Below are 11229 nucleotides of genomic sequence, written 5' to 3' on the forward strand. Positions count from 1 at the left end.
TTTGAACAAGTGATACAAACATGGAAGGACCTTTGGAATTCATTCGGAGCAGTGCTTTTAGGAGGCGGCAGCTAAAGCGAACCCAGTTCCCAGTGTCCCACCATAGTGGTGACATGGGGCCCAGCAGCCACATGCTGGTGAGGCTCTTATTTCTGCAGCATGGCCCTGGCTGCAGATGCCACTGCTTCTTGCCTCCTGCTCCTGTCCAGCCTTGTTTCCCAGAGTCCCCGTCACTTCTGTAAAGCGGCCAGTAGCCAACCAAGCCATTCCTTCTGCTTGAGCTACCAAGGGAGGGTTTCTGCAGCTTACAACTCAGAACCTAACTGATAAAGCATTTGTAGATATTTACTTTAAAATCATTTTTTTGAGATTATCAAAATAAGCCATGCTAAATTGTAGAAAAGAAAATATATAACCAGAAGAGAAAAACAAAAGTAACCATAATCCCAATATCCAGAGACAATATATTTTACCATTTTGGTTATAGACTTTTCATATTATTTTTTATATACAAAAATAAGACCATATACCTACGAGTCTGCTACTTGCTTTAGCTCAGTAGTATATAATCAACATTTTCCTATTTCAAAAACATCCTCCAACAGGATTATTCTTTTTTTTTTTTTTAAGAGGGAGGAAAAGAAGGTGGAGTTTATTGTGAAACCCTGATTTCCACTGAGGTTCAATATATTTTTTTCTAGTTTTATTGAAGTATCATTAATAGATAAAATCTGTAAACTGCTGTGCATGGCGATACCGATGTATAATCAGTGGTTGTCATCTGGGGGCAATTTTGCCCTCAGGGCTCATCTGGCAGAGTGTGGAGTCCTTTTTGGTAGTTACGACTTGGGGGGCGCTGCTGACCTCAGCGGACAGAGGTCAGGTTTGCTGCTGAATGTTCCAGAATGCACAGGACAGCCCCACGAAAGAGAACTTTCTGGTCCCAAATGGCGAGAGCACAAAATTGATTGATAGGCACGTCCACATAAATTTACTAACCCAGTTCTTAATTGTCGGATATTTATTTTGTTTTCTGGTTTTTCAGTGCTGTGATTAGTGCTGTAGTGAATGCCCTGTGCATACACACATCACTGCACACAGTTCTAATTATTCCCTTCCGGTAAATATCTAGCATTAGAATTGCTAGGATAATAGAGAAAATGATTTTTAGAGCTTTTTACAAATACGCTCAGATTACCACCTCCTATTCTCATCGTCACCGGGTGTCCTGTCATTTCCATATTGTCACCGGAACTGAGCATGGCTACTTTTAAATAATGGAATATTTGCTGGACAAAAAAAAATGATGTGATTTTATATCTATTTCTTGCATTGTTGGCAAAATCGGAATAAGAGAGTTCAAACTGGGCTTCTCACACTTTAATTATAATGCCATTTGCACCTAGTACACGTACTGTTGGCTGTTGATTTGAGATAGTATATTTTCAAATTTCAGTTTAAGAGCTGTAAGTTATCTTGACCATTCATCAAGTGATCTTATTGTGAATGAATTAACCTTTCATTCGCTGAATGAATGTCAAAGCTACGTGACCTTGGGCAAATCACGAAATCTCTCAAGGATCGCGTGGGGGGGTCTGCACAGATGAAGAGATGAGGGAAAGTGGAGACTGAATTGAGAAAATTAACACCAAATTCCGGAAGCTGTGGAAGGCGCGCCACAGCGGACGGTCAGACGGAGTCTGCCTCTGCAGTAAAGCATTTTTCTTCTTATCTTTGCAGCAGCTGGGAGTCCGCCTGTGTGGCCGCCCCGCCCAACCAGACCTGCTGAAGGTAAGAAGGGAGAAAGCGGTGGCCGCTGACACCCGGTGCACGTAGCAGAGGGATGGGTGCAACCCGCAGGTTCTCCCCCGTGCCAGGTGGCCCGTCACGCCTTCCCGTCCTCTCTGAATTCTAGATTCTTTTCTCTTTACTTCCTATATTTGTTCGTATTCAGGACAAATGGGGACATTTCGTGTGCACCGCTCTATAGATATTATTCCCCGTGTCTGATGAGTGTGTAGCCCTCTGCCTTGTATCTAGTGCGGATACCAGTTTCTCAGTATTTCGTTGTGCTTTTCGATGGGTCCGAGAGAAGAGGTGGACACCAGGATGCGAACAGCATCCTACTCCAGAGTCTCATTAGTTGGCTTAGTTCGTCTTCTGTTGCTGGCTTCTTTTTTTTTATTTTAGGATTACTGTGGATTTCTTTTTCTGTTTAACATGGCAGATATCTTATTGAACCCTATTGAAGATATTTAAAAGGATTACACTGGTTATTTCATTCTAGGCTCTCTAGAAACCATTTCTCCTTAAGATGTTAACACTCGTGTTGTCTTTCCCGGATTCTGTTTTTAACTGGCTTCACGTAGTTAAGTTTCTCTTCTAATTATTTATCTTTAAGAAGGAGAGATCTATTACAACTGTGCTTAGCAACCAAGAGCCTGTTTCAATTGCTCTTGGGTCTCCCCAGGTCTCACTGACCACTTGAACAGCGTTGTTTCTTTTGGTTTTAAACCAATGTGCACTTGGGAATAAGACTTGTGTAATCATGTGCAGGTAGCAAATTGTCCAATAGCAGACAATGCTTCTATGAAGATGAAGCAGAATATGTGAGTCACTACAAAGGATGGTTTTTTCAACAAATCTGGACTCTTAAAACCTGAAAAAAAATTATTTACGTGCATAATCAGCTAAATCAAAAATCCTGTCGATATTCACTTAATATCTTAATTGTGGGTTAATTTTTCCTATTCTCACTGTAAACCAGTAGTCTATGTTAACCAACAGTAATCTGTCACGTGTTTTATATCCTGTGTTTCATTTCTGGAGATGGTATACCTTATGATGCGATGCACAGCCTCTAGTATCTTTATATATTTGTCGCTGGATGGTGATGATGATGATGAGAGTTACTGTGTATGGGTCAATCAACTATGCTGTGACTGAACACATCAACATTTATTGAGTTAAACATGAGAGTCGGATTAAGGGCATGAGTCTACGAGTCGGTTATGAAGTTCTACAGATTAACATTAGACTTGGCGGACTTAGGCTGGCTGTCTTGCTCAGGCGTGTGCATGTGTGATCAGTTCAAGGTAAGCTGACTATAGGCTGGTTGAAGGCTTGGCTGCATCTCTTCTGTTTGGTGTCTCGTTATCTTCCAGGACTGATCGGGCTTATGTTCATGGTGGAAGCTTAGTTTAAAGAGAAAACAAAAGCATTTGAGACCTCTTGAGGCCCAGGTTTGGAACTAGTATCCCATCACTCCTGCCCATCCTGTTGGCCAAAGCAAGTCCAAAGGCCATGCCAGATTCATAGTGTGGAGAGAGAGCCTCCACCTCTTGGTCGAAGGAGCTACAGAGTCACGTGGCAAAGGGCACAGCCACAGGGAAGGCTATCTATGCAATTATTCTACTATGACTTACTGTGGTCGGGCCACATTAAATACTGCATAGATCGTTTATTTAATTACCACAGTATAAGGTCAGTATAACGTTAGTATTCCTATTAACGATGAATAACAGGTAAGTATGCGTGGGAAAGAAATGGAATAATGCCCTGGCAGTGGGGAAAAAAAAAAAAAAAAAACAGTATCTTTTTAGAGGATAAAGAAGGGACCATTCTTTTTGTTTTTTTCTTTTCTCCATACTGCGTATTTCTAAACCAGAAAGAAGACAGCAGGGAGGGTGAGAGCAGCTTCGTGAGGGCAAGTTTTCTCTTTATCGAACGGTTACGTGTCTGTTGGAAACGTATTATGCAATGAATTTCAAAATATGTTTGATTCGTGAAAGCTAATTAAAAATCCTGGTTGGTAGCTGTGGTAAGATTTTAGCTTTGGTTAGAGTTCTGAGTCTGCATTTATTTCTGAATTTTATCAATACTTCAGTATAATTTTGGAAGAGGTTGACATGAGGACTGCTTAGAATCTATTCTATTTAGAATCATAGACTTTTCTTTGAAAAGTCTTGTCTGGTCCTCCATTCCAGAATAGCTTGAGTTGGACTCACTACCTGATAAGGCTAAGTGACCCGTGGCCCTTGCTGGGATCGTATGCTGAGGCAAAGTCTGTCTTAATTCTACCCGTCGATCACCTCATGATCATCCTATCTGGTAGAACGTTCGCCCACCATTTTCTATTTCTTAGCTCGTTTTCGTTTTTTTCATAGAGTGCTCATTTCCTTACTGATTTTATTGCATTCGTTTAGGTTTATTTGTGTCTCATTATTTCTCCTACTCGAATGTGTACTCCGTGAGGTCAGGCACTTGATTTTGTTCACTGCTGTATCTACAGTGCTTAGAACAGTGCCTGGCACATAGTAGGCATTCAAGAAACATTGTTGAATAAATGAATGCTACTTCTCAACATATTACTCATTATTAGATAAGATATTATATGGCTATTCAATCTCCACAGATTTGAGAACACTGCCTTCTGTATGTTTACCAAAATTTCCAAAAGAACATTGAACAAGATGGAGTTATAATAAGAACAATATGGAAAATGTAGAAGCTCTTGTCATTAAGATATTGGAGAAAATCAATAGTATCGGGCTCGTTATTCACAGTTATGAATCTCCTGCTTGCACTTTATTCCAAGCTACTTTCCCATAATTCAAAAATAAAATAAAATGACATCTAGCTCAGATAAAACATGATTAAAGACAATAATATGTAGAAAGAAAGAATGAGTAAATGAAAAGGAGTAATAGACAATGATGAAATTAACAAAATAAGGACATCACAGAAGAAACCGTCAGATACACCCATCCCAAGGAGAGGATGAGGGGTCCTTCCATCTAAGAGAGGCTGTGTCTTCATTGTGGAGGTATGTGAGACATCAGGCTATGTGAGCCATTGACATGCAAATGGATATTACCAGCTCCCCTCACTCTGATGCTGCAAACCTTCTCTGATCATTTTGCCTTGGCCAACGGGGAACGAGTACGCCGGAGCCGATGCTAATGTCCTGTTTACTTGATCATTTTATTTCTCATTTGAATTCGGTAGTTGCTGTTCTGGCAAAGCCCATCAGTCTCTTTGAGCTTTATTAGTATGATTCAGTATCCCCAAGTCAGATCAGCTCCGGGATGATGCCATGAGCATGTACCTAAGCTTAGAAGGCTGAGAGACAGACCCTGGACTGAATTGAATTCATCATTCTGGACAGCCAAGTAGCCTTCCCTAGTCCGAGGTACAAACCCTTTGGCTGGTGTGCGATGATTTGAATATCTATATTATTCAAATCAGGATTCACTTTATACATGTTCCCAAAGCAAGCCTTTGGGATATTTCCATCAAGAAATCTGACTTAAACACACACACACACACACACACACACACGAAAAAAAAAAAAAAAAGTGATTGAAAGACTTAGCACAGAGTATGTGCCTTGGTTCCAGGATAATCCCCCAAATTTACTTCCGAAAAAATAGCTGATGTATTTATAAAAGGAGTCATGAATATTTCTCTCTGATTTCTCTTTCTGTTTACCGTGGATTATTTCTTGGACTTTAGGAGTGCCGGTTCCTAAGCAGTGAACATAATGCATACTTATTATCTTTACTCAGCATCCTTCTTGCTGTTCCACAGTCCAGCTGCCAAACCCTTCATGCAGCTTCTCTCTGCAAACACCATTTTGTTCTTCCTTTCTTTTACCTTTTTCTCACCTCGCATTGAGTGACACAAAAGAGTTGTGATCTGCTCTGGGGAAATGCACACGTGACTTGCTTGATGCAATGCGCAAGCTTAAACTTTAATGGATCCTTCAAGAAAACCCAGTTCACAGGCAGAAATCTTTTATCCCACTATGGCGACAGGAAAAGAGGAGCCGGGGGTTTTCAACAGTGAAGAGTAAGAAATGTGGAAACTTTTTCAAAGGATAAGATGAGGTACAAGTCCTAAAAATACTCTATTTGCATTTAAAATATGCCCTTCTACTCTATAAAGAATACAATTTTTTGTACTGACGTATTGGTGCTTTTAAAAGTCACTGGCCGTCTATTATTTCATAGAAAATAGAGTGGATTTAAGTGTAAAAACAAGCTTAAATATATTGATCATAGTGGGCTTTAAGCTGAATAATGGCAGCACGCTAGGCGATTTTTATAGCTCGTTTATTTAAAAATTAGTATTTCTAATGCTGAACTCAAAAGTTTTCATTTACTGATTGTAGTCAACCTTTATTACTCAACTAATTCCTGTACAGTTGACTCACACTTTCTTCCATTTGTACACATGTCAATGCAAGTTGAGCCATGAAGTAAGTAAACAAACAAGCCGATAAATAAATGATCCTATATTGTGTCCTTAGAATGGTAGAAGCTGTGATTAAAGAAACAAAAAGTTTAGAATATGATCATCACTTTGAAAAGCTTATAACTCAGTTGTTCCCAGCAAAGTGTAGGCTTTGGATTCGATAGGCCAGGCGTGGGAAGGATGAGATCTGGCTCCGCCATTCGTGAGTTAGGCGGCTTCCTCATGGACCAGTAATAGGACCGCTGAAAGCTCTGTCTCCCCCTCTATAAAATGGGGTTTACAAATTGTTATTAGATTAAGTAAAATAACATTCTTTAAGAATCTAGCTCAGTTCCTGGTATATAAATCACTCAAAAATCTGAGTTATTTGTCCATTCATCATCCCATTCAGTAATTGATCCAGTAGACGTATATATTATGGCACTGTTTTAGGCACTAGGAATACAAAGTTGAATCATCCTCTTCCTTCAGTGGGTCTGCCACAAAATGAGGGAAACCAAAAGCATTGTTAAGACAAAATTCCTATTATTCAACTAACTGAACTTTCTAGAGAACTTTTACTCTGTCTATTTCATATTTCATATGTCCATGTCATAGGACAACTAGAAAAAAAGAAAGGAATGATAAAAATATAAGCTAACAGTTGCCGATTGCGTTTTATATGGCAAATGCCATATTATGTGGCAACATCTGATTTCTAATATTATCTTAAACAACAATGAAAAATAAATTACCATGAGGTACATTTAAAATTCCTGTTTTATAGAATGGAAATGGAGGCTGATCAATTACAAAAAAAAAATAGACTGCTCCACTTGGAGTGTAAACATGGTCGTCTTTGACAGCAATGCCACTGAACTTATAACTGTATAGCAGTCATTTAATTTCAGAGAAGTTCGGTGTCGCGATGGAGAAATGTACAGTGGGCATATTTAATCATCTTTTATTGAAGTATTATAGGCAAGACACTATATTAGTAACTCTCCAAGGTAGCAGGAGGTAGCTGTTCCTAGCATAGTCCCCAACTCCTTCTGTTAACTACCCCTTGTCAAGCCCCAAACACATGGTCTCCATGGAAGCTGCCATGTCCTTACATGACTCTGTTATCCTACTCATAATCAATTGTTTCATGGATGACGTTTGACCCACGGATAGACCTAGAGGCTATTATGCTAAGTGAAATAAGCCAGACAGAGAAAGACCAATACCATACAATCTCACTTATGTGTAGAATCTAAAAAACAATATAAGCAAACAAAACAGAAACCGACTCATAGATACAGAGAACGAATTTGATGGTTGCCAGGTGGGAGGGGTTGTTGGGGGGGCTGGGTGAAATGGGTGAAGGGATTAAGAAGTACAAATTGGTAGTTACAGAATAGTCACGGGGATGTGGAGTTACACGTAGGGAATATAATCAATAATATCGTAATAACTACGTATGGTGTCGAGTAGGTGCTAGACGTATGGGGGGGAATTACTTCGTAAATTATATGAATGTTTAACCACTATGCCGTACACCGGAATTTTGAATTCTAACAATAATTTAATTAAAAAAAAAATTTTTAAAAAGCATCGACGCTTGCCGGGCTGCTTGTAATGGCCTCCTAACTGAGCACGCAGGATGGCTCTCCAGCACCTGATCCATACGAGAGGGAACGTGGTTCCACTGTCTCCCTGTCAGCCTCTCTCTTTCATGGCTTCCTTTCTTGCTCGTTTCTCTTGCTCGTTTCTCTGCCACTGCTCTGGACTTCGCTCAATCCATCAGCAAGGCGCTCTCGCTGCCTCCCGCTTCTCCCACATTCAGGCCCCTCCGGCTGGGCTTCGTCTTTTCTCTCTTTTGACGATTGTTACCTCGTTATCCTTCTGGTTCTGCTTTAATTTTCCTCTCTCCGGACCTTCTCTGAGCTTTGCATCTCACGCGAGTCTTCTTCCCGTTGTTATGTCTTTGTTTCCCTCGATAGTTCTTACGACAACTTACAATTATTATTTGATTTACAATCTTATAAACTGTCTCCCCCCACCGGACTGCCATCCTCCTGAACACAGGTGCGGGTCCATTTTGGTGTCATTGACGTACTCCTGCCTTGCGTGACCCACTGGCCCAACACAATCTCTGGGATAGAGTAGGTGCTCTAAGATGACTGTTGAATGAGTAAAATAAATGACTTAGTTAAAATGGGGGTCAACTTGTTCTATAAGCGGTTACTTCCTTAGACCTGAGAGTCAGTGTCAGGTTGATGAAGATGATGGTAAAATGTAGCCTATGTAGGAGGAGACATTGGACACCGGTCTTAATAACTTGGATTTCAATAACTTTTACATATTGTATTTGAAAAAAAAAAACGTAATGGACAATTTATGTATGTTATGTCATTTATTCTTTGGGGAAACCTAAAGAAAGAGGTATCACAACAAATATCATACTTAACAGGGAAAGACTAGCTGTCCTCCCTTCCCTCAAGTAAGGAACACAATGAGGATGGCTGCTGTCAGCATTTTTCTGGAGGTTCTACCCCAGGAAATAATCACGGAAAAGATCAACATGCTTATTGGAAAGTAAGAATTAAAGTTATTTCTACTCATAGATAATATGAGCTTATATATAGAAAATGCTAAGGAGGTCACTCAAAATTACTAGAACTAACAAGTTCGACAAGGTTATGGAATATAAGATTAACATACAAAAATCAGTTTCATTTTCATATATTAGCAATGAAGGGTCCAGAAACAAAATGAAGAAAATAAGCTCATTTATAATAACATCAAAATGAATAAAATACTTAGAAATAAATTTAACAGAATAAGTTCTACTTATATACTGAAAACTACAAAGTATTGTTGAAAGAAAGAAAATATAAATGAATGAAAAAACATCCAATATAAGTACAGGAAGACTTAATATTAACATGGTGATACTCTAATTATCGACAGATGCAACACAATCCCTATCAAAATCCCAGATGCTTTGTTTGCATAATATAACAAGTTGACTTAGAATTCACATGGAAGTGGAGGGGACCCAGAATGATCAAATCGATCTTGATAAAGAAGAACGAAGTTGAAGGACGTTAATTCCTCAATTTCAAAACTTAGTCCGAAGCTACAGTAATGAAGGCAGAGGATAAACCTACAGATGAGCGGCGTAGAACAGAGAGTACAGAAAAAACTCCCAATTATAGTCAATATGCACATGAAAAGATGCTCAATGTTATTAGACGTTAGGGAAATGCAAATTAAAGCCACAATGAGATACCGCTTCACTCCCATTACGATGGCTATCATCAAAAAGATGCACGATGCAGAGTGTTGGTGAGGATGTAGAGAAATTGGAACCTTCCTACACGGCTGGTGGAAATGTAAATGGCACAGTCTCTTTGGAAAAAGTTTCAGAGTTCCTCAAAAGGCTAAACATAGTTACCATACGACCCAGGAATTCCACCCCCTAAGTATCTAGTCAAGAAAAACACAACTACATTCCCGTGCAATAACTTGTGTACGAAGAGTCATAGCAGAATTATCCATGATAACAAAATGTGGAAGCAACCCAAATGCCCACCGAATGTAGCATTCTCATGCGCTCGAACACTATCAATAAAAAGGAATGGTACATGCCGTAAGGGATGAACCTCAAAAACACTGTTAAGTGGAGAAACACCACATATGGTACGACTCTGTGTGATGTCCGCATTAGGCAAATCTATAAAGACAGGAGTAGACTGGTAGTTAACTAAGGCTGGTGGGGGCTGGGGGATGGGGGAGAGATAGGGGGGTGACTGCTGGCAGCCATGAGGTTTCTTTTTAGGGTAACAGAACTGTTCTAAAATCAGATCATGGTGATGATGCTACAATTATGTAAATATACTAAAAAGCCCTGAATTGTACACAGTAAATAGGTGAGTTTCGTGGTATATAAATTACTTCTGAGTAAAGCTGTTGAAAAAGGGGAGGAAGGGAGGGAGGAGGAGAAGGAGGAAGAGGAGAGAGAGAGAGAGAGACAATTTTTAAATCTAGTTTAGAAATTAAGGAACGAGCGCCCCAACAGGTTAAACCTCTAGGAAATAGCAGGTTCCGATTCGATCCAGGTCCGCCTGGCTTCAGTTCAGTGTGTTTCAACTGGTATTTTTTTTTTTCTTTTGCAAGCAGCAGACCAGCTGACTAACCTTACCTTCCTGCAAAAGGAACCACATAAAGACATTTATTAGAAAGACACTGGATAGTTCACAGAATTGAAACGCTGGAAAAGTAGGTGTCATGAGAGTAGAGAACCAGTAAAATCAGGGGACCCTAGTGGGATCATGTCAGTTTCTTTTCAGGGCAGCCATCAACTCTCCTTCGCTTCCCAGAAATATACAGATGTCCCGTGGGCCTTGCTGGGAGTCTCTGTCTGCTCTTAAGAAGAGGGAGCCTGGCTCCACGTATTGGCAAGTCCTCGGACCCACGTGGAATCATGGAGTGGGCGTGAACCGAAGGAAGGGCTCCTGCAGCGTGCACACGCACCTCTGAAGCCCCATCTGTTCCACACAGTTCTCAACCCCTTGAGCCCTAGAGCAGCCATGTTTGTGACAAAAACCAGGCAAGTCAACTGTTGGGCTGAAATTGTTTAAATAGTTTTTCTACTGTTTGTCGCATAGATCTATCCCCAGAACTATTATGATAAACATATAGCATTTATTTAAGATGCCTTGGGTGGGGGCATGCTAATATGTGTTGGAAGCTTCCTCACGATCAGATTCTTAGGATAATAGATTCCTGAATTCCAACGACAAGGAGAGTGTACTAGTCTCAGTTTCCCATGATCGCTTGCAACCGATGCATTAATGCCGGCGATGGCACTGTGTAAAATCACCTTGGCAGACAGAAATAAGTAAAGCTGGAGGAGAGCGAAGAGAAGCTGTAAGATTCTGTAAAAGTCACATCCTGGAACTGCAAGGCTTAGGAAAGCAAAGGCACGTTGGAATTACATAAAAGAAG

Source organism: Pteropus alecto, unplaced genomic scaffold, assembly GCF_000325575.1.
Source record: "Pteropus alecto unplaced genomic scaffold, ASM32557v1 scaffold45, whole genome shotgun sequence".
Classification (NCBI taxonomy): Eukaryota; Metazoa; Chordata; class Mammalia; order Chiroptera; family Pteropodidae; genus Pteropus; species Pteropus alecto.